General features: G+C 51.4%; 1 long non-coding RNA gene across 1 annotated transcript; it reads right to left on the reverse strand.

Moving 5' to 3' along the window:
* Nucleotides 1-9,272: 9,272 nt before the first annotated feature.
* On the reverse strand, nt 9,273-19,752 carry LOC128326047 (uncharacterized). Its single transcript, XR_008307826.1, has 4 exons — nt 19,693-19,752; nt 17,123-17,230; nt 14,214-14,357; nt 9,273-9,409 (listed from the first exon to the last, which is right to left on the reverse strand). It is a non-coding gene; the product is annotated as an uncharacterized LOC128326047 (long non-coding RNA).
* Between the last annotated feature and the right edge of the window lie 6,856 nt (nt 19,753-26,608).

The following is a 26,608-nucleotide window of genomic DNA, read 5'->3' on the forward strand; positions in this document are numbered from 1 at the left end:
GACTGACTGGCCGGGGACCTCCAAAGAGTCCCCCTGGGTCATCCAAGCCACTCTCCAGCTTCCCACAGGGTCCAGTCTGATGCCTCAAGCCCACCAGCAAGACAGGGAGGCAAGAGCTCTCTCCTGCTCCTGATGTCCCCACCCCCCAGCAGCTGTCACTGGGCTTTAATGGTAGACTGCCACTAAGCATGGAAGTTCCAGATAGCCACTATGACTCATAGGGTCTCCACTCCACAAAGTGGTCTAATCTCCTATTTAAAGAGGGCGGGGGAGGACATTGGGAGCTCCATGGGCATAGGGACATTTGGGTAATATTGTGCCAGGGGCTTCCGGTGCCTTTGTGACAATCAGATTGGGGCAGCAGAAGTCAGTGCCAGCAAATGGAATAATCCACGCTCAGAACACCCCGGGCTACTTCGCCCCAGCGTCTGCTTCCAACATTTAAAGAACAACCGCAACAACACTCCCCCAACACTACCGCCACTGCCACCATGTCTCCCTCTGATGAGGATTCTGGCTCTGACGGCCAACACAGCCCCCTACGCGGGTCAGCAGTCACTGACTTTGCTTTGCTGCCCTAAGCGGCCGCCTGCTTCCCCAAGCATTTCCAAGGCAAGCTGGAGGCAGCCTTGGCCAGGTTGGCTTTCCTTTGGGAGGCGAGAGCCCTGGAGGTGGTGGGCCTCTCTGTCAGAATACGCAAAGATAAGAAGAGTCCTGTGGCACCTTGAAGACGGACAGGTTGGTTGTAGCAGAAGATTTTGTGGATGACCAAACACCGGAAGGGGGGCAACATGGCAAAGTAGCCCCAAAGCCATGGGATGCAAATGGCCCAGCACCATGTGACCCTTCTCGGCAGTGCTCAGATGCGTCAGCCAAGTGCCCAGTCACAACTGGGCAAGAACTGGGGTCTGTGTGTCTTCCTGCCATCTGAGCATAGCATGCCACCATGCACCTCATGGCACCTTCTAGGCTAATGCAGGGGGGGTTCCAGCCTGGGGTCCACAGATGATGTTGGACTACACCTCCCATCATCAACACCTGATGATGGGATTTGTGGTCAAGCAACATCTGGGGGTCCAAAGCTGGAGAGGAAAGCTGGTCTTGTGGTGGCAAGCATGACTTATCCCCTTAGCTAAGCAGGGTCTGTCCTGGTTGCATTTGAATGGGAGACTAGAAGCGTGAGCACTGCAAGATATTCCCCTCAGGGGATGAAGTTGCTCTGGGAAGAGCATCTAGGCTCCAGGTTCAATCCCTGGCAGCATCTCCAAGACAGTGCTGAAAGAGATTCCTGCCTGCAACCTTGGAGAAGCCGCTGCCAGTCTGTGAAGACGATATTGCGCTGGGCCAAGGGTCTGACTCAGTATATGGCAGCTTCTCATGTTCCTATGTAACATTCCCATATTTGTGTTTTGGGATATGAAAGCTGGTCTTGTGGAAGCAAACATGACTTATCCCCTTAGCTAAGCAGGGTCCACCCTGGTTGCATTTGAATGGGAGACTAGAAGTGTGAGCACTGAAAGATATTCCCCTCAGGGGAGCCATTCTAGGAAGAGCAGAAGGTTCCAAGTTCCCTCCCTGGCAGCATCTCCAAGATAGGGCTGAGAGAGCTCCTGCCTGCAGCCTTGGAGAAGCCGCTGCCAGTCTGGGTAGACAATCCTGAGCTAGAGAGACCAATGCTCCGACTCAGTATATGGCAGTTTCCCATGTTCCTAACCCCTGGTGTAGGCTATGCCAATGCATCTGTAGCAGAGCTGAGCTTTAAGCACAGATCCAAACACAGCTCTTTAGCTACGAGCCTACACTGCCTCTCAAGATGAACTGCGGCTCTTAGAGTTGCCAACTGACTAGGAAAAGGCTGGCCTTGCTCATAAGAACAGCCCAGCTGGATCAGGCCCAAGGAAGCCTAGCTAGTCATAAGAACAGCCCTGCTGGATCAGGCCCAAGGCCCATCTAGTCCAGCATCCTGTTTCGCACAGTGGTCCACCAGATGCCGCTGGAAGCCACAGACAGGAGTTGAGGGCATGCCCTCTCTCCTGCCATTACTCCCCTGCAACTGGTATTCAGAGGCACCCTGCCCTTGAGGCTGGAGGTGGCCCACAGCCCTCCGACTAGTAGCCATTGATAGACCTCTCCTCCATGAAGTCATCCAAACCCCTCTTAAAGCCATCCAGGTTGTTGGCTGTCACCACATCCTGTGGCAGAGAGTTCCACAAGTGGATCACGCGCTGTGTGAAAAAGTACTTCCGTTTGTTGGTCCTAGACCTCCTGGCAATCAATTTCATGGAGTGACCCCTGGTTCTAGTGTTGTGTGAGAGGGAAAAGAATCTCTCTCTCTCCACTTTCTCCACCCCATGCATGATTTTATAGACCTCTATCATGTCTCCCCGCAGTCGTCTTTTTTCTAAACTAAAAAGCCCCAGGTGTTGTAGCCTTGCCTCATAAGGAAGGTGCTCTAGGCCCCTGATCATCTTGGTTGCCCTCTTCTGCACCTTCTCCAGTTCAACAATGTCCAGCACCCTGTTTCACCCAGTGGCCCCCAGATGCCTCTGGGAAGCTCACAAGTGGGAGATGAAGGCATGTATAAAGTGTCCTTTGCTAAGCAGGCCCTGTCCTGGTTTGCATCTGAATGGGAGACTACATGTGAGCCCTGAAGATATTCCCCTCAGGGGATGGGGTCGCTCTGGGAAGAGCAGAAGGTGCCACGTTCCCTCCCTGGCATCTCCAAGATAGTGCTGGGAGAGTCTGCCAGTGTCTCCTTGCTCTCCTGCCTGCAACTTTGGAGAAGCTGCTGCCAGTCTGGGTAGGCAATACTGAGCTAGATGGACCAAGGGTCTGACTCCAGATAAAGCCGCTTCCTGTGTTCCCCTGCAAGTGATATTCCAAAGCATACTGCCTCTGAGACCGGGGGGGGGGGGAGCCTATAGTCATCAAGACTAGTAGCCATCGATAGGCCTGTCCTCTATGAATTTCTCCAAGTCCCTTTTTAAGTCAGTGGCCATCCTCACGTCCTGTGGCAAATCCCCTGCTCCCCTGCCAGCCATTCGATTTGCGAAATATGAGCCGTGCACATTTTTCACAGCATGGAGATGGCTGTGGCCGTTTGCGGATGTCCGCACAACCAACGGTGATTAAAAGCAGAGGAGTGCAGGCTCGTAACGGACGTTGGCAACCCTCCGGTTCTTCCCCACTTCTGCAGTTCAGCAGAGGGTTGCGGAGGGCAATGAAGGGCCCGGCGGTTTGTGCCTGTTCCCTGCACACACCCACACGAGCCCCAGAGGCAAGAGGCCGGTGGGTGGAAGTGACGGGCTGCGTGTGGACAAAGGCATGTCCCGTTCGAGGCAGGCAAGGTCAAGCTGTGGGCTTGGCAGATGGGAGGACTCCGGAACAGCCGCCAAGGAGCCAAGAGGACAAAGAGGGTGGGGAGAGGCGCTGGCGGCGGCAGCAGCAGCAAGATGGATCCAGCCGAGGGGTCCGGCCAGCTGGGTGGGATCCAGGGAGCACAGAGGAGGAGGCAGCCAGAGGTCTGCTGGACAAGGGAGCCTCGTGGTAAGTGGCGACTACAATTCCCATCATCCCTTGGCCATGGTGGATGGGGAAGATGGAGGCTGTGCTCCAAAACCCATCAGGAGACCCAAGAGCCCCTGCTTTGCTTGCAGAAGGTCATCCCAGTTCAGTCCCGAGCAACATCTCCAGGTAGGGCTGGGGAAGACTCCTGTCTGAAACCCTGGGGGGAGTCACTGCCAGTGAGCGAGATGGACGAAAGGTCTGACTCGGTAGGCTGCAGCCTCCTAGGTTCCTGTGGCAGAACAGGAGCAAGCATGAATTACCCCCTTTGCTAAGCAGGGCCTGCTCTGGTTTGCCTTTGAATGGAAGGCTCCATGTGTGAGCACTCACTGTAAGACACTCCCTTTAGGGGATGGGGCTGCTAGAAGGTTCCAAGGTCCCTCCCTGCTAGTATTTCCAAGAGAGGGCTGAGAGAGACTCCTGCCTGCAGCCTTGGAGAAGCTGCTGCCAGTCTGTGCTGACAATACTGAGCGAGATGGACCAAGGGTCTGACTCGGTATAGAAAAGCGGCGTCATGTGTTCCTCCTTCCAAAGGGCCGTAGGAATGCATGGACTTTCCAAATGGCCATTGGCCACTCGGAAATCCAGTGGCCCTTGGGAAGGCACCAGGGCACTCCAGTGGGCATTCCCGGGCATTCCTTTTAGGACATTCCCCAGAGCACCTCCTCCCAGCTTGCCTGCAGCAGAAGGGTCCAGGTTCCAGCTTCCCCTCTCCCCTTCCCACCCTCCCCTCTCACTCCCATGGTGCTGCTGCTGCCTGGCCTGAGCGTGAAACAGCAGGATACCCCCCCGGGCAGGGCAGCCCGACTCTCCTCCTCCTCTTGTGCCAAAGGAGGAGCTGTGCTCGCGATGCCCGGCTCCACAGAGGCGAGGGCCAAGGAGGGCTAAAGACGCCTTGGCCCGGCTTGGCTGGCAGGCTTCTTCTGGTTGACGACTCCCACCGGGGGGGGGCAAGGTTTCCCAGGGGCTTCTGCAAGAGGCTTCCACGTGCTGCCTGTCTGGTTCCTGGGGGGGGGGTAAAGCTACTCTCCCCAAGCAGCAAGGGGTCGAGCCTGCCGGATGCCCCCCCCACCCCTGTCCATGGCATCTGGCAGGGCAGGGATCCCCACCTCACACAAGTCCCGAGTGAAGCAAATGGCTGCCACTCACCCCTATGGGGCAAGGAACGGCTTGCACCTGGGAACAGGGTTGCAAAGGGGCAAAACCTGCCCCCCCCCCGTACAGGGCAGTACAGTTTCCACAGGGGAGACCCGGAGATGCACCCGGACCCCCATTGCCGTGCTCAGGAATGCCTGCCACGGGCAGGCCCCCCTTCACCCCACTCTGCCCTAATGAGGGCAGATGAAAAGCAAAGCAGGACCCACTGCATCTGAATAGCCCACATCACTGCCCCCCCATACAGTCTGGCATCTGTTCACTGCTGCCCATCCAAGCTTGTGGCCGGATGGAGGATTTGTGGGGCCTGCCTGGCCCCAGAGCGGTCCTTGGAGTGGGGCTGCCGGGGCGGCTTGGCCTGCCTTCGGTCCCTGCCGGTTCAGCCGGACGTTTCCTCTTGCTCACAAGCTGTGGGGGCGGCCAGGGCAGGGGGCAGCGTCGGCCGGCCCACGCGCTTCCTGAAGGGCTCCGCCATCACACGCTCTTCCTTCCGGGTGACGTGCAAGAGAGAGTGGGGCTGGTCACGGCGGCTGTCTCCAGGACAGGAGAGAAGGACCCCAAGGGATGGGCTGGGGAAAGGGGCCGCCCCAGAGCCCAGCCAGCGAGCAAGCGGGGCTGGTCCAAGTCTTGCTCGGCCGTTTCTTCCCTGGGTGGCCCCTGCTTCACTGAGGCCATGACTGTGCGCTCTGGCCGGCAGCAGCTCTCCTGGGCCACAGCCTGGTCTGCTTGCCTGGGGATGCCCAGGGGTTTGCCCCGGTTGCTGCTAGATGCAGAGCACAGCACTGAGCAATACTGCCTCCTAAGGGCAGTTGATTGAGGAGGAGGCAGGCAGGCAGGCAGGCAGGCAAGGGGGTTCAATCTGTTCTCCATGATGCATTCATGCCCGTGGGTGTGATGGGGCCTTAGCTGTCCAAGCAATGAAGCCATATTCTTGGGAGGCCCCCCCTGTGTTGCCTTTCCCAGGTGAGGGAGGGGAAATCTTACAAATTGCCCATCAGAAGCTAAAGGCACCCCCCACACACATTAGATGAGAAGCAAAGGAACTGCAGGCAAGGAGAACCTCTGGGCTCTGCTGCGGATGGAAGTGAGGAGGGGAGGAGGGACCCGGCCAGGCAAAGGCCCTCTTCGCTGTGCTTCCACTGAGCTGTGTTTCGCTCCGAGTGGCCCCTCGGCGTCCATCAAAGCCCCTTGCCAGAGAGGCTTCTTCCAGGCAGCAGACGGAGGCGTCGTTCTTGGCCGCAGCTGCCACACAGGCAGAACACACCTGGGAGGGAGGAGAGCCTCGCCTTTCTAGCAAGTGTGGAGCAAGCAAACTTGCAAGGAGAGCCCCCTGTGGATGGATCATTTGGACCCCTGGAGGGTCATGGGGTGGGAAGTGAAGGGAATCCATGTGTGTGTGTGTGATGTGTGTGTGTGTCCCATCCCAGGAAGAGCTAAAGCCCAAATGGCTGCACTGCATCCATCCATCCATCCATCAATTACCCATCCGAATAGAAGATTACTCTGAATTTGGGACAACCCCCTTAAAACACAGAGGTTAAATACAGGCTATATCTTTACCTGAAATGAAGAGGACTCTGAATTTAAGAGGACCCCCCCTCCAAGAATTTGTGGGGGGAACCAGTCGTGGATTCAGGTAAATACAACAATGACGACGACGACGCTGAATATATATATATACCACTTTTCAATAAAAGTCCCCAAAGCGGTTTACATAGAGAAAAATAAACAAAGATGGCTCCCTGTTCCCAAAGGGCTCACAATGTAATATGATAAATAAAAATATGATAAATAAATGTTAAAAATAATTATACAGTAGACCCCAGCAACAGCCACTGGAGGGATGCTGTGCTGGGGATGGATAGGGCCAGTTGCTCTCCCCCTGCTAAATAAAGAGAATTGCCACTGTTAAAAAGGTGCCTCTTTACTCGGTTAGCAAGGGGAAACAGTATATACTCTTTTCAACTTATAGCTCTCCAAGCTGTTTACATTAAAAAATAATTTAAAAACCGGATCCTCCGACTTTGTTTCGATCTGCTTCAGATCCGTGGCAGCGCTCTCTGCTCCATATGCAGAAGGTCTCAGGTTAACTCCCTGGCAGCAGCTCCAGGTCAGATTAGGGAAACCCCCCGTTTGAAATCCTGGACAGCGGCTGCCATTTAGTGTGGGCAGTGCTGAGCTAGATGGACGGCGGGTCTAACTCAGCAGAAGGCGGCTTCGTATGTGTGCCATAGAAGTTATATCTCTGTAGAAGTTTCCCACACATACGTCACTGACTGTTAAGGTTAGTATTCCTGGTTGTCCTAGATTTGATTGATTGATTGATTGATTTGATTTCTATACCGCCCCTCCAAAAATGGCTCAGGACGGTTTACACAGAAGGAAGCAAAGCTCGTTATGAAGCAGCTCAGCACCTCTGCAAACTCTTTAAAACAGGTGTTCCCAAACTGTGCTATTCCAGATGTTGATGAATGACAACTCCCATCATCCCCAGCAACAGTTTATCATGGTTGGGGATGATGGGAGCTGTAGTTCAGCAATAGCTGGAGTACCACAGGTTGGGAACCAGTGTTCCCTCTCAGGCATGCACGTGTGCGCACGCTCACAGATTTTTAATGTCTGCTCAGTTCATTTTAGATCCCGCTCAGGTTGAATCGGGAAGGCCCCACTCTGAATGCACATGTGCACACACTGCCTTGATACTGCTGCCCAGAACAAATCTCATTCCATGCAGAGATGGAAAAAAATTAGGGAGAATACTGCTGGGATTCCTTGCTTTAAAGCGCTAGTGTGGAATCTGAGCAATATGCTCAAACCTGCTCTTGCAAGACCTCAGCTCTGTAAAATCAGCTTTGCAAAACCTGAGCAGCACAAGAGCTCAGTTCTGAGATTTAACCAGAAGATTGGTTCTGAAGAGAGAGCCACTTGGAAAAGCCAGCATGGAAGGCACTTCAGCGTAGGAATTAATGTGCAACCTGCATTTACTGTCAACTGTGATGTAGGGATGTGCAAATTGATTCCAATTTGAATCGATTCGACTTGAATCTAGCCAAGTCGAACAATTCAAATTCAAATCAAAGCACCCCTAAAAGGGCTAATTAGACTTGAATTCGAATTGAATCAGCCAGATTCAAATTCGAGATCGATTCAATGAGTTTAGGTACATTTTGGCACCTTTTAAAAACCATTCAGGTGGTCTGATTGGTCAAAAAAGGCGCCAAAATAGGTCGAATCGAGATCAAATCAGCCTGTTTCAGGCCAATTTGATTTTAATTCTAATCTAATTGGCCATTTTTAATTTGAATTTGAATCAAATCTGAAAATTTGATTTATGTACATCCCTACTGCGAAGATCGGGCATGTATTTTTCTGTGTATTTACACCTGGGAAACAGTGGTTCACTGAGGCTTCACAGCACTGTATACCAAGGATGTTGCTTTATTTCCTCGTGGGGGGGGGCAGGGAGGGGAATCCATATGTGCAGGCATCACACATGTCAATTTGCATGATGATTGCAACATTCTTAATGAATTAATTATGCAGACATTAATTAATTGGTTTTTACATCAAAATTAATTATCACACAGCCGTGACGTTTATGTACGATGTTTATACCACGATTCAGCCCTTAGCCCTGGCTTTGATTCAGCAGCAATGATCCCTACAGGGCTTCTTTTGCTCTTTAAGTGGATGCTGAAGGGAGGGGGGACGCGGGGCAGAAGAAGACAGGGGCCCTGGGCAGCGACTTCATAAGCATGGGCTGCTGCCTGCTCTGGTTTTCATGGCCCTGCTTAACCATGTGCTCGTTGTCATTTAAAGGACCTGCCCAGTCACTCGGGCCGTAATTCATTGGTAGAGCGTCTGCTTTGTCTGCAGAAGGTCCCGGCCAGGTTCAATCCCTGGCAGCATCCCAGGTAGGACTGGGAAAGACTCCTGCCTGGAAGCTCTGGTGTGCCTCCTGCCGCAGCGGCCCCACACCTTCTGAGGTCAGATGCAGGGGGGTGCGGCTTTGCTTGCAAATGGGGCCACGTTCCCCGTTTGAGAGCAAATACCAGCCAATACTGTGTTTACAGCATGGCCGGGACAGCATTCCTGACCATGCTGTAAATGCAGTGCTGGTGGGAATTTGCTCCAAAGCAGGGAACGTCGCCCCATTTGCAAGCAAAGCCGCGCCCCGTACGTCTGACATCAGATGCAGGTGGTGTGGCTGGGGCGCCAGGCGCGGCCCCTGATTGGCAGCAGCCGGGGTTCTATGAACCCATTCGCTCAATGGTGGCTCTGCCCCTGAGAAGCTCCAAGAATGCTGAGCTAGATGGATCAAGAGTCTGACTCAGTAGACTGGTGTCTACTGATTGGTACCGAATCATGGAGCTTGGGCCAACATTACTGCAGCTCTTCCAGTCTGTCTGGCCCAACACTACCAAATGGCGAAGTCATATACCTGTTAGTGGGTGGCTCCATCAGCAGGCGAAGGGGACTCATGGTTTAATATGAGGAAATACAGCACCACCTGCTAACACACATACTCCCAGGGGCACTTCAATGCACCTGGATGCTGTTCAATTCCTTAGTTCTTTTGTTCCATTCTGTTGTCCCAACCAGCACATTCGAAGAGGCCGGCCACAAGATTCCTTGGTTGCAGAGAAATGACTGATCCTTTATGAGTAATTGGACAGGGAGCCAGCTTGAACTGAGAAACAAGAGTTTGATCTTTATTACTTACTCAACATAGGCTAAAAAAAAAAAAAGAAAGAAAGAATAAACAGGCTAACAGTCTCTCGTGCAGAAAGAGGGAGAGCTGCACGAGTGTGCAGTGCATTATGAGAATCTCCCCCCCCCACCCCCAATGCTGGTCAGGAGCCCCACAGTTAGGCTAGCAGGCAGTCATAAAAATGAGGCTAAGAGAGCGCTAGCAATCTGGACCCCATTTAAGGGGGTGGCCTCTTTGCGGGGTTCGCTGCCATTCTTAACAGCCAGCAAAGACTGGGCTTGGCTTTCCTAGCCCGGTTTAGGCTGATCGTAAGAACAGCCTCAATGTCCATGGGGAAATCCCAACATTATCTGTGCTCCTCACTGACATCCTGGGTAAAGCCCCAAATGATCAACCTGATGGTCCAGGGTTTGAGCCAGTGTTCAAAAGTGCGAAGGAAACCTGAAGCCAGGAGTTCTCAAACATGGGTCCCCAGATGATGTTGGACTACAACTCCCATCATTCCTAGCCACGACAGCAAAGGCCGCTGCAGCTGGGAATGATGGGAGTTGCAGTCTAACGACATCTTGGGACCTGATAAGTGAGTCCTCAAAAGTCCATCTAGCTGCATAAGGCCTCATAGGCACATAGGAACATAGGAAGCTGCCATATACTGAGTCCGACCATAGGTCCATCTCACTCAGTATTGTCTACACAGACTGGCAGCAGCTTCTCCAAGGTTGCAGGCAGGAATCTCTCTCAGCCCTCTCTTGGAGATGCCTCCAGGATGGAGCCTAGATGCTCTTCCCAGAGCAGCTCCATCCCCTGAGGGGAATATCTTATGGTGCTCACACTTCTAGTCTCCCTTTCATACGCAAACAGGGTGGATCCTGCTTAGCTTAAGGGGACAAGTCATGCTTGCTACCACAAGACCAGCTCTCTTCCCATTCCCCCGTCTCAGGAGGGGTTGTCCATCTTGTGACCCGTGTTAAGAGTCCTGGCAGGCAAATGTCCCGCTCCCAGTTTAAGGAGGGATCCTAGTTCCGTGGTAGTATATGTGCTTTGCAAACAAAGAGTTCAGGGTCAATTCCTGGCCTCTTCCGCTGAAAGGACCTTCAGGTACAACCACTACAACTGCTATTACCTGTATTTATATACACTTTTCAACACAAGTTCTCAAAGTAGCTTACACAGAAAAAAATAAATAATAACAAGATGGTTCCCTGTCCCCTAAGGGCTCACAGTCTAAAAAGAAACACAGGGGCGAGACCAGCACCAGCCACTGCAGGGATGCTGTGCTGGGGATGGACAGGGCCAGTTGCTCTCCCCCTGCTAAACATAAGAGCATCACCAGTTTAAACGGCGCCTCTTTATCCACTTAGCAGGCAGAAGGAGGGACCTCTCTCCGCATAAGATTCCAAAGGGCTGCTACCAGTCAACAGAGAGGCTACTGAGCTAGGTAGGCCAATGGTTTGCTTGAGCCCAAATGATTGCGACCCTCAAGCAGCCACTGGGTCCTTTGTGCAATCTGGCCCATTCTGGCAGCTTTCACTCACCTCCCCACGAAAGGACTCCTCCCCCCACTTTTTATTTATGGGCCTAGCCGGCTCTGAGCCTTCCCATCATTAGCAGGGCTTCACTCACTCAGCCAGAGTGCCTGCAGCTCATTTATTTTTAAAAGCTGCATGGCTCTGCTTGGGCCTTTTCCAAGCCACACGCCTGGCTCGGTTTTCCTTGTTCCGGCTCCCCTGCCTGCCTCACCCCTGCAAACTTGACAAGACTGATCCCTTCTAACGCTGACCATTTTCGCACCCCGTGCAGTGGTTGGTGTCTACTGATTGGTACCGAATCACAGAGCTTGGGCCAACATTACTGCAGCTCTTCCAGTCTGTCTGGCCCAACACTACCAAATGGCGAAGTCATATACCTGTTAGTGGGTGGCTCCAACAGCAGGCGAAGGGGACTCATGGTTTAATATGAGGAAATACAGCACCACCTGCTAACACACATACACCCAGGGGCACTTCAATGCACCTGGATGCTGTTCAATTAAGTTCAGTGAACTTTAAGTTAAGATATTGACAGATGAAGTGTTCATGGTTTTGGTGTCAACGTGTTCTGTGTTGACGTGGTACATGCATGTAGAATGTTGTCTGTGACAACTGACACATGTGCAACACAAGTTCATGCTTATGCAGACTGCTTTCCGAGTATGAATTTGGTCACGTACCAAGTGATCTCCATACAGTGACTGTTTCTGGAAACTGAGTGGTGCACATGACAATTGAAGAGTGTGTGTGTGTGTGTGTGTGTGTGTGTGTGTGTGTCTGATTGTAAGATAATGTACATGTGTGTGCATTTTTGAAACTGTGGCCAAGGGTGCTATTATATCTGACAACCCATGCCGAATGCTTTTTATAGATCCATCTGTTTAGAGTTTCTCCTGTTTCACGTACCATCAGAGACCCATAAAGGCAGTTGCTAAAAGCATTTTAAAGAAGGAAACCTGGCTGAGCTCTTTAGCAGTTCTGCGTGTGAGGGTGGGGGCCATAAACCACCACCACCCCGCCTTCCGACTACAGCCTCGCTGGGTTTTATTTTCCTGCTTGGATCACACTCTCGTATTTCATCAGCTCGCTGGCTTGAAAAGGTTGTTGGTTTTAAAGAGAAAACACACACACACACAACTTGCGGATTTGGCTTCTGGGGTGTGTGTGTGTGTGTGTGTGTAACTGAAGGGCAAGACATCCTGTAGCACCCCAAGAAAGGAATTTGCCCACAGGAGAACTAAAGGCAATCCTATGCACTCTTACCTGGGAAGAAAACCCACGGGAACACAGAGGGGACTCATTCTGAATAAAAATGCAAATGACTGGGCTGGAAGGAATCTAACGTTGACTCTGCACTTGTCAAGAGACACAGGTCCGGCTCACACACTGATCGCAATGAACAGTAAATAAAAAGTGGAGATCCTGTCAGTCTGCACACTCTCGAAAAGCATGTTGTGTGAGCTTGGGACTTTTCACCAGTCTCAGATTTACATTGCAAAAACCCAACGTTTAAGCCAAAAAAACCTTAATCTTAAATTGGAACTCAGGTTTTAAACGTCAGATGGACTTCGGGTTTTTGCAGTGAAATTTGGGGTTGGTATTGGGAAACATTCTGAGTTCACACAGCACACTCTGTGTGAGCCTGCACTGCCAAGCAGTGGTGTTGGGCTGCAAGGACTTTTTCCCCTCCCGGGTCTCAGCAGGGATGCAAAGCTTTTGGCTTTCTACATGGAAATAAGATGATGCTCTTGCTATTCCAACAATTTATTACCATTCTTCCCATCTTAGGAACATAGGAAGCTGCCATGTACTGAGTCAGACCATCAGTCCAGCTAACTCAGTATTGTCAACACTGACAAATCCTAAAACAAATGCCAGGGAATCCCCACTGAAATGCATTGGTTCCTTCCGAATGGCCATAGGAATGCATGGAATTTCTGGACAGCCCTTGGAAAGGAACCAGTGCATTTCAGAGGGCATTCATAGGAACATAGGAAGCTGCCATAGACTGAGTCAGACCCTGGGTCTATCTAGCTCAGTATTGTCTACACAGACCTGCAGTAGCTTCTCCAAGGTTGCAGGCAGGAATCTCTCTCAGCCCAATCTTGGAGACGCTGCCAGGGAGGGAACTTGGAACCTTCTGCTCTTCCCAGAGCGGCTCCATCCCGAGGGGAATATCTTGCAGTGCTCACGCTTCTAGTCTCCCTTTCGTATGCAACCAGGGCAGACCCTGCTTAGCTATGGGGACAAGTCATGCTTGCTACCACAAGACCGGATCTCCTCCCTGGCATTCCCTGGCATTCATTCTAGTAGAGTCCCTAGGGTCTACATGATCCTTGACTTCTTGTAACAGAACCCCCCAAATTATTGCATCTATCTAGTGAGGGGTGTGGCCATTGGGATAGGTGTGGCCATGGGGCGTGGCTTTCAGGGTGAGTGCCGCTATGAGGGCTGTCATAGAGAGCACCTGCACTGCTGAATTTGGAACTGCATAGGAACTGCAAGAAGAAGAAGAAGAAGAAGAAGAAGAAGAAGAAGAAGAAGAAGAAGAAGAAGAAGAAGAAGAAGAAGAAGAAGAAGAAGAAGAAGAAGTTAATCTACTCTTCGTCAGAAGAAATCAAAGTGGCTTAAATCTCAAAATATGCTCAGAAGCTGTCTTATCCTATTAGTCCACTTAGCTCATCTATCTATCTATCTATCTATCTATCTATCTATCTATCACTCATTCAGTGTTCCCTCTAACAGGGATTCCCAGATGCTGTTGACTACAACTCCCAGAATTCCCAGATTCAATGGCATTTGCTTGAGGATTCTGGGAGTTGTAGTCAACAACATCTGGGGATCCCTGTTAGAGGGAACACTGCACTCATTCACTCACTGACTGACATGACTAAACTCTCAGACCAAACTACGAAAAATAGAAACATCCCGTTTCACAGGTAGGCTCCAGATCTCGCCCAGACTACCAGAAAAATAAAAAAATCCTGGATTGATTAATTTGCCAGAAAATGCAGGAAAACTCTTCCATTGGAAAAGCACAGGAAATGATGCCTTCCGACAAACTTGGGCGGTTTTCTCAGGTACTTTTATAGACAGGAAGTCTGGACTTTCACAAAATGAACAAACAAGCTATATTGTTTGGGTTTCACTGGATTTCTCTCCATGTCGGACTTCCATGAAACTCATTTAAGAAATAGAACAACATGGGGGAGGGGGGAATTTGCAGTAAATTCCTTCATTCGTCAGTCTCCTACCTAGAGTGTATCTTTTTAGCAGCAACACGATGCCATTCTCAAAACAACACAGCTCTTCCGGTCGTCAGCGAGCACCAAGTGAAGGGAGAGCACATGATCACTTCGTGGTACAGCAGGGATGCTTCCAAACTGCAAGCCATTGTACTAGTACGTAAATAAATAAAATCACAGTAAAATATATTTAAAAATAATAAAAACAGCAGCATAACAAAGCAAAAACAATCACATCATTGAAAACAAAACCACCCACAGATCTGGCCTTTGGAAACAAAGGCCAGAGTACAAAGGAGGGGTGCAGGAAGCTCTGGAGGCCGATTCTGCCCAGAGTCAAATCAACTTGGTTTGGACCAGTTGCGTCCAGCCCAACACAAATCAGACCACCATCTGGTCCAGGTACAACAGTTCAGCTGAACTGGGCCCAGTGAGTTCTAGGCCAAATCTGGACAAGGCCAAACTGGCCTCTCAAGACCCCTCTCAAGACCCTGCATTGACCGACAAGCTTCTCTTTCACGTGGGCAATGGTAAAAAAACTCCATCTCCTAAGAAACTCTGCACTGCTCTCAGGGTTGCAGTTTTTAAAGAAACATGCACACATTGCAGGAGGCGCTTTTTGCATGTGGAGCAATGGCTCCCTGGTTACCAGAAGCAAAAATGAGGTTAAACAGAGGCCTGTCTGGTAAGTCCAGGTGTTGAGGTGGACTTGTAATTTGATTCAGATCAATCTGAAGCGGTCACTTTGAATGGGGACCAGAGCTCCAGCCACCCGGCCATCCAAAGCCCAAAGCGGGGGCACCTCCAGAGCACCAAGGCAGCCTCCAGACTGAGCAGGGGCTGGTTTGCATAAAAGATGATCGCATTGCAAAACCACTCCAGGAACTGGGGGCAGGGAGCTTGTGTCATCACAAGTGTTAGCCAATCAGTGTTGTGCAGAGGCCAATAACAGAACAAGGGAGCTTGGGCCTGGAGAGGATTAGGCACAACTGTGCACAGTGCATTGTGTGTGCACTTCCATACAATGGCCCAGATCCATCTGTCTGCCTTTAGCGCTGCCCAAACATCCACCTCCCTGGGTCAGCAATCTCCCTTCGCCTCAAGGCTGGTCCGCCTATCCGGAGGCACTTCTGAAAACCTCGCAGCCCTAATTCAATGGCTGCTTGAGTTAGAGGACTGGTGTTGTTCCAGAAGATGAATCCCTGATGAGTTTTCCTTCTGGCTCTGCAACAGCCCTGGGTCTCACCCATGTTCCTAGGAAGGAAGTCGAGCTTCTCAAGGCGCATGTTTACCAGCTAGTTGGAAGCGGTGTAGCTTCGCTGCTAAGAATCGACGACATGAATCAGAAAGCCCCCAGTTCAAATCTCCCCACTGCCAGGGTCTCACCAGCTGGCCTAAGGCTGACACTCGCTCGCCTCCAGGGCTGGTCCTTCAGGCTGTGGGCCAGTTCTTGGGGGTAGCCCAACCAGCACCACCCCAGCATGGTCAGCCTCAGTCTCCCAGCTTCAGCATGGGGATAATTCTGAGAGAGGAGGACTCATCTCATACCTGCCAACGTGCTCCTGTTTTCCCATTCTAAGGGCATGTTGGCAGGTATGTCCTCTGCCATTTCGGATCCCACCCTCCCAGAACTCCAGTGACCATTTCTCCTGCTCACTGTAGCACGTACCCAAATTATTTCCTCTTTTGCATCTCCAAATGTAATGACCTGTGAGCAGGACTCCCCTCTCAGGGTGTGTGTGTGTGTGTGTGTAGCAATATAGGGAGGGGATTCAAATCAAGACTGACGTTTCCCCTAACAAAGGAAGTAGCAACTTCAGGTGGGAGGCAATTTTCATTGACAAACAGAGCATGGGGAAAAGGTCAACCCTCCCCTGCCCTTGGCTGGGTCCCAATTCAAACTTTGCTGCTGCCCTCCTGAAGCTGCTTTTCAAGAAGAAGAAGAAGAAGAAGAAGAAGAAGAAGAAGAAGAAGAAGAAGAAGAAGAAGAAGAGGAGGGGGGGGGAGGGGAGGGGAGGGGAGGGGAGGGGGAGGGCATGGGGATGGTAGTACCCTGTAACTAGGGGTGTGCAGAAAACCGGGTTGCCCAGTTCAGATCGAGTCTGTAGTGGACTCGAACTGGTCCGGGCATGTTGAATTTTGGCACCCCCTGAACATCCCACCCAGTTTGGTTTGATTGGGGCGGGGGGGGGGGTCTCCACAGTTAGGGTTAAAAAAAATTACTCAAAACAATTAAAGTTTACTTACTGCCACCCTTAGATTCGGCCACGAAGTTCCCCCTTCCCCCTGCCAGGCACCATTTATGTACAAATTCCCGGTTTGGGCAGTCTTTGGCCCGTTTCGGGCCTGCGCTCCTTTGCAGTGGCCATTTTGGAGGCCGCCACACATGCCCAATGGGCCTCTGTGTGGCCTCTGCATTGGGCATGCGCAGGGGCCTCCAAAATGGCCACTGCAAGGGGCCAAAGGCCGCCCAAACCAAGCAATTTGTACATAAATGGAGGCCAGTGGGAGGGAGGGGGGACTTCTGAACACACACACACCCCGCGGCCGAATCTAAGCATCCAGACCAGGTGGCAGTAAATAAAATTTACATTTTTAAAGCAAAAAAGAAAGAAAAAATTTAAACTTGCAACCCCCCACCCCCGAACGGCCAGAGGGGTTTGGTACGATAGTGAACCAAACCGGGGTGGGTGGTGGGTTCGGTTTGATATTGGATCCTCAAACTGGACAGGTTCGATGTCGAACCCGTTCGACATTGAACCTGTGCACATCCCTATCTGTAACTCTAGGACATAGCCATTTCCCCCCAGTATTGCACCAGGAAAACGATGTGATGTCTTGACGTTGCTTCCTGCCCTGGTGCATTCTAGGGCGAGCAGATGGAGGGAAAGGCACTGCATGAATTTCTGGGAACCAACCTTTCGACAGTGAATGCTGGATCTTCAGGAAAGGTAAGCCCTCCGTCACCTCCACGATGCCGCAGTCAAGACTGATGTATCTGCTCAATGGAAACCAGGCCCCGCCCTCTGATGATCAAATGCACGATTCAGTCATTACGGGATCAGGTCAGTACGGAGAGCCAGCGTGGTGTCGTGGTTAGAGTGCTGGACTAGGACCAGGGAGACACGAGTTCAAATCCCCACTCAGCCATGATACTAGCTGGGTGACTTTGGGCCAGTCACTTCTCTCTCAGCCTAACCTACTTCACAAGGTTGTTGTGAGGAGAAAACCTAAGTATGTAGTACACCGCTCTGGGCTCCTTGGAAGAAGAGCGGGATATAAATGTAATAATAATAATAATAATAATAATACGGACAATGCACACCACATGCAGCCCTACATATAGCTAAATAAAGCTGCACTACCTGCCGAGATTGCTGTAAAGAAAATGTACACAAAGCCCTTTAAACATGCAGAAGTGCTAATATTTACACGGAAAGTAGGTGTTATTCTGAGAAGGCAGGGTATCTGCTCAGCTTTTGGCACCCTTTTCTCCCCGCTCCAGTCACCTTAAGTGGCTCAGCGGGGAAATGCATGACTCACAAGCAGAAGGTTGCCGGTTCGAATCCCCGCTGGTACTATATCAGGTAGCAGCTATATAGGAAGATGCTGAAAGGCACCATCTCATACTGCGCAGGAGGAGGCCATGGTCAACCCCTCCTGTATTCTACCAAAAGAAAACCACAGGGCTCTGTGGGCGGCAGGAGTCGAAATCGACTTGATGGCAGGCACCCTTTACTCTACCTCCCTCTCCACTCTCCGTTATATTCTCAAAGCTGGCTTGGGTGGGTGGGAAGAAGAAGAAGAAGAATTGCTCGGGAAAGGCAGGGTGGAGGGGAAGAAGGTGGCGTGCGGCTACAGCAACCTTGAGCAAGGCTGCCAAATTCTGGGGTTGGGAGAGGAAGAACAGGGGAGGGGCACGTTTCAAGGCTCAGCTGCTGGAGAATGAGTTGAGTTTGCTCCAACTAGTTTCAGCCTTTAGGGTCTCTCTGGGCCTATCCTGCCTCCCCCCCGCCCCCCCGGCCATTCTGTGCCTCCCTTCCTTGCTAATAGCTTTGCAGCTGCAGGTTCTGTTCTGGGCTGTAAACATGCTTTTCTCTAGCCTGCCATTTGTGCTGGAAAATCAAGCAGGATATTTGGGGATGGGAGGGAGGGGTGATGGAAAGGGGACGGGGGAGTCATGCACACATCCCCCAAAGAGTGGGCATGTGTCAGAGATGGCACAAAAGCGTGTGTTGCTTCAAACTGCTGGCGACATTTCAGAATTTGACTTCGGGATGTTGAGATGAGGATTTCCACCATGCCAATGGAGAATTCCTAGCTCAAAATGCAGGGGCCTTTGTGAAGGCAATGGTGCCAAACGGCATTCACACACATTCCTTCACTCCCAGTGGACAGTGTCTACAAACAGAACATGGCCTCAGAATGTGGACTTCCTTGCAGTTGCAATATCAGCATCTCCAATCTCCACCAAGCAAGGGCACTTTTTACATGCTCTGAGGTGCCCCTAGTTCATGTTTGCCACGCGACAGAGCTGAGATCTTCTCACATTCCCAATAGGGGGGTCATGAGGCTTAGCAGAGGCTCCAACAGTTCCTGTTTTCCAGGGACAGCCCTGATTTTCTGGATTCTGTCCCTGGTAAATCACCATCCCTGTTGTGTTTTTGCCTTTTAGGGATGCCTTCTTCATTTCTTTCATGTGACATGCTGAGTTGTCATTTCTCAGGATTCAGCTTCCTCCCACAGAGCCTGTGGTAACCAGGTGCTGATGAACTACCATTCCCACCATCCTCAGCCACAGTAAATTGTAGCTGAGTTGTAGTTCAGCAACATAGGAACATAGGCAGCTGCCATATACTGAGTCTGACCCTCGGTCCATCTCACTCAGTATTGTCTACCCAGACTGGCAGCAGCTTCTCCAAGGCTGCAGGCAGGAATCTCTCTCAGCCCTGTCTTGGAGATGCTGCCAGGGAGGGAACCTGGAACCTAGATGCTCCTCCCAAAGCGGCTTCATCCCCTGAGGGGAATATCTTGCAGTGCTCACACATCAAGTCTCCCATTCAGATGCAACCAGGGCAGACCCTGCTTAGCTAAGGGGACAAGTCATGCTTGCGACCACAAGACCAGCTCTGGGGCACCACAAGTTGGGAACCCCTGGTCTAGCCATTAAATCTCTAGACTTAATGGGTGGGTGGGTGGGTAGACAGATGCACCCAGTCTCTAGTGCATCTGCGTGTCAATGAGTGCCCAGCCCTAAGGCGCTAGTGGCTATGCAGTGCACAGCCTCGAGCGGGTTGGATCCAGCCTTCAGCAATGTGTAAGAATGGGGACTTGAGCAGTAATCCCTGACACAGGAATTGGTTGCTGCAAAGCGTAGCCCTGTTTGCATCTGCAAAATGTTGGAGGGTCTGGGCTCGGCTCATCTGGAATAATCTAGAGTAATAATCTAGAATCATAATAATCGGGAATAATAGTAATAAATAATTACCGGAATAATCGTGCTCTGCATGGACTTCCTGGCCTGCTTTCCATTTGTGGCAGGTTTGTAGTCAGAACTCTACACCACGCCCCCCAGCTTCTTGGCCACTCCCCCTACACATTCCACACCACACCTCACACCTCCCCCCTTGTTGCTTGGCCACGCCCCCACCCATGTCCCTGTTTGCATTGGTGGGAGGTTCAAAGTTTGGGGGCTCAGCTCTCATGAGCCCTGGCTGAAATGAAGGGCCAACCTTTGATGCCAGGGGCTGTGAGCAGTGTTTCCTGGAACAGGGAATCCCAGAAGTTGTTAACTATGAATCCCATTATCCTTGTTGTTAACTACAAGGATGTTGCTGGACCAGGACCGGGGAGACCCGAGTTCAAATCCCCCTTCAGCCATGATCCTTGCTGGGTGACTCTGGGCCAGTCACTTCTCTCTCAGCCTAACCTACTTCACAGGGTTGTTGTGAGGAGAAACCTAAGTATGTAGTACACCGCTCTGGGCTCCTTGGAGGAAGAGCGGGATATAAAATGTAGATGATGATGATGATGATGATGATCCCATTATCCAGATGTTGTTAACTAAAAATCCCATTATCCATTAGCCTTTGGCCATTGCAGCTGGAGAAAATGGGAGTTGTAGTCAACATCTGGAAATCCCTATTACAAGAATCACTGGCTGTGAGGCAGGCCTGCTCAACTTAGACCCCCCAGCTGTTTTTGGACTACAACTCCCATAATACCCAGCCACTGTAGCCAATAGCCAGGAATTATGGGCCAACATCTGCAGGAGGGCCGAAGTTGAGCAGGTCTGCTGTGAGGTGTTTAAAAACAGCAAAGTGTGATGTGATTTTGGGGCTGAGATTTTTGGGGAATTGAGATCTTCTTGTTGCTCAGGTTTTATCGTTCAAACAACTATACTCAGCGGACCCAACCTGGCTGCAGGAAGTTACATTTATGGATAGAGTGCCTGTGGGGCAAATCCATCTCCTCTTCCTTTTTCCAGCACATGTGCATGCACACACACACACACACACACACACACATTTAGAAAAGCAATAGAGATCTTTCTCTCTCTCTCTCTCTTAAATGTAAAACAAAGAAACCAAAGCCCCTCAGTTGTTCCCTTCATAAACTCTGCTGACCTCTCTGGGGGAATAAATGTATCCGTCATTTCATACATACACACACACTCCACTCACAAACCCGCATGAGTATGTATGCTTGTATAAGTATGATTTATGGGAATATCAAAACCATCTGTGGAAGAGACCAAAGGACAGCAAACAGAGGGGTGTGATTGCTTTGCAGGCGGTCTCAGATTTATAGGATGAGGGCACCGCTTGCTCTCTGTAGGGGCCGTGTGGTGTGGAGAGTAGGTGTTGACCTCTACTTGACCTGCTTACGCCTTGTTAGCACATGGGTCCCACCCTTCTGGGGCTGAGCGAATGAAGTCTCTTCCCAGCTGGGAAGCGAGTGTGAATATAGTGTGTTGCCACATCCCTGTGTTCAGTCCTCCCAAATCCTGGCTTTGTCTTGAAACTGAATGTGGGGAGCCTTCCCCTCCACGGATCCATTTGGACCCAGCTGTGCCGTCTGCTTAGCATTTACTGCACACAGGTGCTGCTGGTCACTCGACAGGTTTATTAAACAGGGTTCTGGGTGGCTCCTTGGCAAGGTGCTTCACACGGGCCTTCAGCAGGGTTTCTGCTACTCCAAGGGAGCAGAGGTCAAGGGTATGCTAGAGGCCGGGGAGGACCTTGGGGCACAGCATGTGGTCAATCCACTGCACCCACACAGGACACAGGATCCCGTCCATCCATGGTCCAGGTCTGATCCGCAATGGATTTTGCTTATATGGAAAGGCTGTTTAGGGGAGAGCATCTTTCGATGGCTCTTATCTTTGATAACTACATGAAATTTAGGACCGACAAAAGGACACACCTTTTTATACAACGATTAATTAAGCTATGGAATTCTCTGCCTCAGGATGTGGTGACAGCCTATCAGCCTGGGTGGCTTTAAGAGGGACTTAGACAAATTCATGGAGGACAGGCCTATCAATGGCTGCTAGTCGGAGGGCTGTAGGCCACCTCCAACCTCAGAGGCAAGGTGCCTCTAAATGATACCAGTTGCAGGGGAGCAACAGCAGGAGAGAGGGCATGCCCTCAGCTCTTGCCTGTGAGCTTCACAGAGGCATCTGGTGGGCCACTGTGTGAAACAGGATGCTGGACTTGATAGGCTTCCTTGGGCCTGATCCAGCAGGGCTGTTCTTATGAGACTCTAGATAAGGCTGCTCAACCTCAGCCCTTCTTCAGATGTTGGCCTATAACTACCATAATCCTTGGCAATTGGCCGCCGTGCCTGGGGATTATGGGAGTTGTAGTCCAAAAACAGCCGACGGGTCAAAGTTGAGCAGTCCTGCCCAAGCAACCACTATCTGGGGAAAGAACGGTGTGGGAAGGCTGTTGTCTCAGGTTCTGCTTGTGGTCTTCCCTTTGGGCATCTGGTTGGCCACAGTGAAGGAAACAGCATATTGGATCTGTCCAGCAGGGCTCTTCCTTTCTTAGTATGGATCCTGAAAGACTCCTTGGAGACCTTCTTGTGCGGGTCGCCAGCCCTTCAGGAATTGGCATCAATCTCCAGGTGACTGCTGGTAGCAGTCTGGGAGATTTTGATCGCTTGATGTTACGAAGAATCCTGTAGACCAGGGATCCTCAACGTTGGGCCCCCAGATGTTATTGGACTTCAACTCCCATAATCCCCAACCAAAGGCCACTGGGGCTTGGGATTATGGGAGTTGAAGTCCACTAACATCTTGTTAATGGACGCCCAACGTTGAGGATCCCTGCTGTAGACCCATTTGCAAAGAAGGTCTCCAGGGATCGCTTCCGTCAGAGTTAGCAACCCTCACTGACATCCAGAGCCAGGATGCAGCAGAGCAGCAGGAGAGCAGTCAAACAGCACTGCCCAACTGACTGCAATTCCTGACACCCTCCACTTCCCCCACAGGTCCTACACAACCCTCAGGGACATATTTTGGGGTGGCAGGCACAGAGGGCTTCCTGCAGAAGGGGAAAGCGTGGGAAATCGCCACTTCCCTGGTGCACTAGGGCAGTTAGTGGGCAGGGTTCTGTAGGCTGCTCTCTCGCTGCTCTGTGCTTCCATGCCCTGATGCAAGATGATGACGTCACGGCTGCACACCAGAATCTGAAAGTCCCTATCACAGCCTTTGCACAACAAATGGAGACCTCGAGACATGGCGCCCCCCACTTTGCAGTGCTGGCTGGAAGCACCAGGTGGTGGCCAGAAGATCTCAGTTCCTGGTGGTGCAGATCACATCAGGGACCTTGGTCCTGGAGGATGTTACCACCACTTGTACATGGTGCTTGCAGTAGTGTCCTTCACTGTGTGGTCTCGGGCCAGTGGCAACCCCCATCAGCCCTTAGTGCAGGCCTCTGGCTAATTGTTCATTGGGACGCCTGTGTGAAGCTTCTTTGGCCAAAGCTGAATACTCTGCCTCCCCCTGGCAGGCACTACGTGGAAACCACCATTCTCACTGTGCAGTGCTGTTCTTTGCCCAGCGCCAGGGATGGCAGTCCTTTAAGCGAATCCCTCTTGAGCCTCTGCACCATCTTGAAAGTGGCTCTTGCCTAGGAGGGTTTTTGCCAAAGTGGCCCCCGCTTGAAACATCGTGCAGGTCATTAGTTTTCAACTTTCCATATGTGGATCCCAGGTAAAACCCTAGAAGAACATGCTTGTGGTTTAAGACTGTTTCCCTCTTTGGATTCTGCTTTGTGCTTTGGGATCTGTTTGAGTGCTCCCAGTCTCAGTTGGGAAACAGAGTGTTGGGCTGCCCAGGATGGGATGAGCTCCCACACCTCAGTTAGCCTAGCCAAGCCGCTGGCTTTCCATTCCCAGATAAGTCATGCCTGCCTGCTGCCGCCGTTGGTGTCAGTTCATGAGATGGGGCCGTTAGCATCCTCCTTGGAAGGAACTCCCTCCTAGGTATATCACAGACTCTGAACTGTCTGGTGGGGCACCTCTTGCATCTTGTAGGGCAGCCACTTGGGACATCTCGTGGAATTAACCCTATTCTTCCGAGGGAGAATTGGGCAGGGTGCTTGCTTCCACACATGGCACTAAAAGCACTTTTAAATCTCTCTGCGATGGTAGCTAATGCAAGCAAGGAAGCAGAAGAACGTCCTTTTCCTATCAAATGTACCATTACGTGCTCCCCACTTCCCTGAGCGGTGGGTAATTCCAGGGGCGGGCAGTGCTGCCGTGTTCGGAATGAGAGATCATGGCAAGGGTTCTCCAGCTTGGGTCACTGTTGGACCCAAGCTGGACTATGACACCCATCGTTTTTTTAGTTGTTGGAATACAATGCCCATCATTCCCAGCCACAATGGCCAAAGACCATTGTGGCAGGGGGTGGTGGGAGCTGTAGTCCAACATCATATGGTGACCCACATCTGAGAGTGCCTGGATTATGGGAGACTTTCTTAGGATCCCTTTTGTAATGTCTGTTTATTCATAGATGGAAATGGTAAGCATTAGTCCATAAAACAGCAAGAGCTCCCCCCAAATCCAGCAACATTCACTCTGGGCACCCCCCAGATGCCTTCTTAAAAAGGGCCACAATGACTCAGCGAGCGGCTCTTCCCCTTGCATGCTATGCTGCATCTCCCCAAGCTCTTCTGTAGCCCCTGCAGGAGTCTGCAGAGTGCATCTCAGCCATCCGCTTTAATGGGCCATTAAAGAAACATCTTCCAGACATTAATGCCCATTGAGGAAATCTCAACTGATCATCAGCAAGCAATCAAGGACCAAGGAGGGTCCTCGCCTAATAGCCATTGCGCCCTTTCAACTCAAAGTAGGTTTTACCGGCAGATGTAGGGAATGAAAGGGCGCTATTCTGCTCCTCCTCCCCTCCAAATCCGCCACACCCATTTTCGGGTGGTGATATTGGGGGAGGGGGGCACATATGGGGAATGTTCAGGGTACAGGGGCAGAATGCAGTGGCCAGGTCTTCTGAGTCTCACAGGCCTTGCTATTCAGAGAGCAGAACTTAAGAGATCCGGGAAAGGCCTCTCAGAGCAAGGGGGCACATGGGTGTCTTTTTTCTAGGGAGCTCAGAATAATACTTTCTCCCAGCGAAAGTTTCCAAATGAAATGTACCATCCCTCTAAGAGCATCCCCTGTTCAGCTCGGGAAAAGTCCATAGCTTAGTGCCAGAGCTATTGTTTTGCATGAAGAAGATCCTAGGATCAGTCCAGGGGCAGAGCCACCATTGAGCGGACAGGTTCAAAGAACCCGGGCCACCGCCCCTGAGGGGTGGCGCCTCCCACCCCAGATATGCCCCGCCCGTGTCTGATGTTGGATGTGTGTGGGGTGATTTAGCGCAGCTAAACCATGCCCCAGCGTCTGACGTCAGGCATAGGGGGCATGGCTAAATGCTCCCTGCATCTGATATCAGATGCAGTGGGCGGGGCTAAGGGGGTCACAGCCGCAACAGAACCCGGGCCACTGCTGGCCTCCCTCTGCTCCTGGATCAGTCCCTGGCGACATCTCTGGGAGTGACCCCTGAGCCTGGATAGGATGCAGGAGGTGTGGGAGTGTGCTGGCTAGTCAGCCCCTCCCCCCCCACACACACAAACCCCTGATACCAGACAGTATATCCTGCCCCAGCTCCTTTTCAGGAAATGATGGCTTCCCATAGATCAGGGGTTGCCAACCTGCAGGACGCCAATTGTGACCGAATTGCCACTCCCATCACCCTCAGCCAAAATTTGTTGTGGCTGGGGCTGATGGGAGATGTAGTTCAGCAACATCTGGAGGACCACAGGGACCCCTGCTGTAGATACAAAGGACGCAGAACACCGGCAAGCATTTGTGCCTCTGTAGTTGACAAACATGCTTTGGCCCAATTCACTTACCCCAAAGGGGGAAAAAACACTCTAAACACGTAGAAGGTCTGGAAGTCCCACCTGTGATGAGAACCTGGCCTGTCCTTCACCCCGCTGCCCGCAGTCTCCTTAACACTTCTGACATTTGTCTGCAGAGGCAAATGGTGAGAGCGTGATTGCTCCCATTTCGGTGATCAGCAGGATGGGGCAATCCAGGCTGCCGCCCACGGAAGCACCTGCTGCCATCATGGTTTCGGCGCTTCTCTCTTCACACAAACGTCGCCGTTTCCATGAGCAGCGAGAAGAGCGGGGTGACTGACATGCTGGAGCAGGACCTCTGATCCCCTCTGACACCTGTCCACCATATACGGCATTCCTTGTTTGAACGCTTGAACAGGACTGAAGTGTACGGTCTTGAAGACACTGCACTGTTTCCGGGTACAATTCAAGGTGCTGCTTATTACCTTTAAAGCCCTGAACAGCTTGGGCCCCCAGGCACTGTAGGGACCGTTTGCTCCCAGCTGAGTGTCCCCATCTGACTGGATTGCTGGGAGGGCTTTGCTCCATGTGCCCACATCTGCTGAGGCCCGTTTGTCGAGTACGTTGGACAGGGCCGTCTCAATTGCTGCCCCCAGGAACCCACTGTGGATGAGACCCACATGGCTCCCTCTCTCCCAACCTTCAGGAGGAGACCCTTTCTATCCAGGCTTTTGGCCAATGAGTCGCCTCCTGCTGTCTTTAGCTAGATTTCTGTTTTTATGTTTTTATTGAATTGTTTCCACTTTGTTGTTATTCGCCCTGGGGTCTCAGGAGGAAGGGCAGTATATAAGTATCGTTGCAAATAAATAAATGTCGTGTACACAGAAGCCTTACACAGATATTATGAGCACCACAGGAACTCTCACTTACAATGCCAAAAGTGGGGAAGAATTCTCGCCACCCGCTATCACTCAATCGATTGAGGTTGCGGCTCACAGAATCACCAGGGAACATGCTTACAGCACCTCCCCCTTT

Source organism: Hemicordylus capensis, chromosome 5, assembly GCF_027244095.1.
Source record: "Hemicordylus capensis ecotype Gifberg chromosome 5, rHemCap1.1.pri, whole genome shotgun sequence".
Lineage (NCBI taxonomy): Eukaryota > Metazoa > Chordata > Lepidosauria > Squamata > Cordylidae > Hemicordylus > Hemicordylus capensis.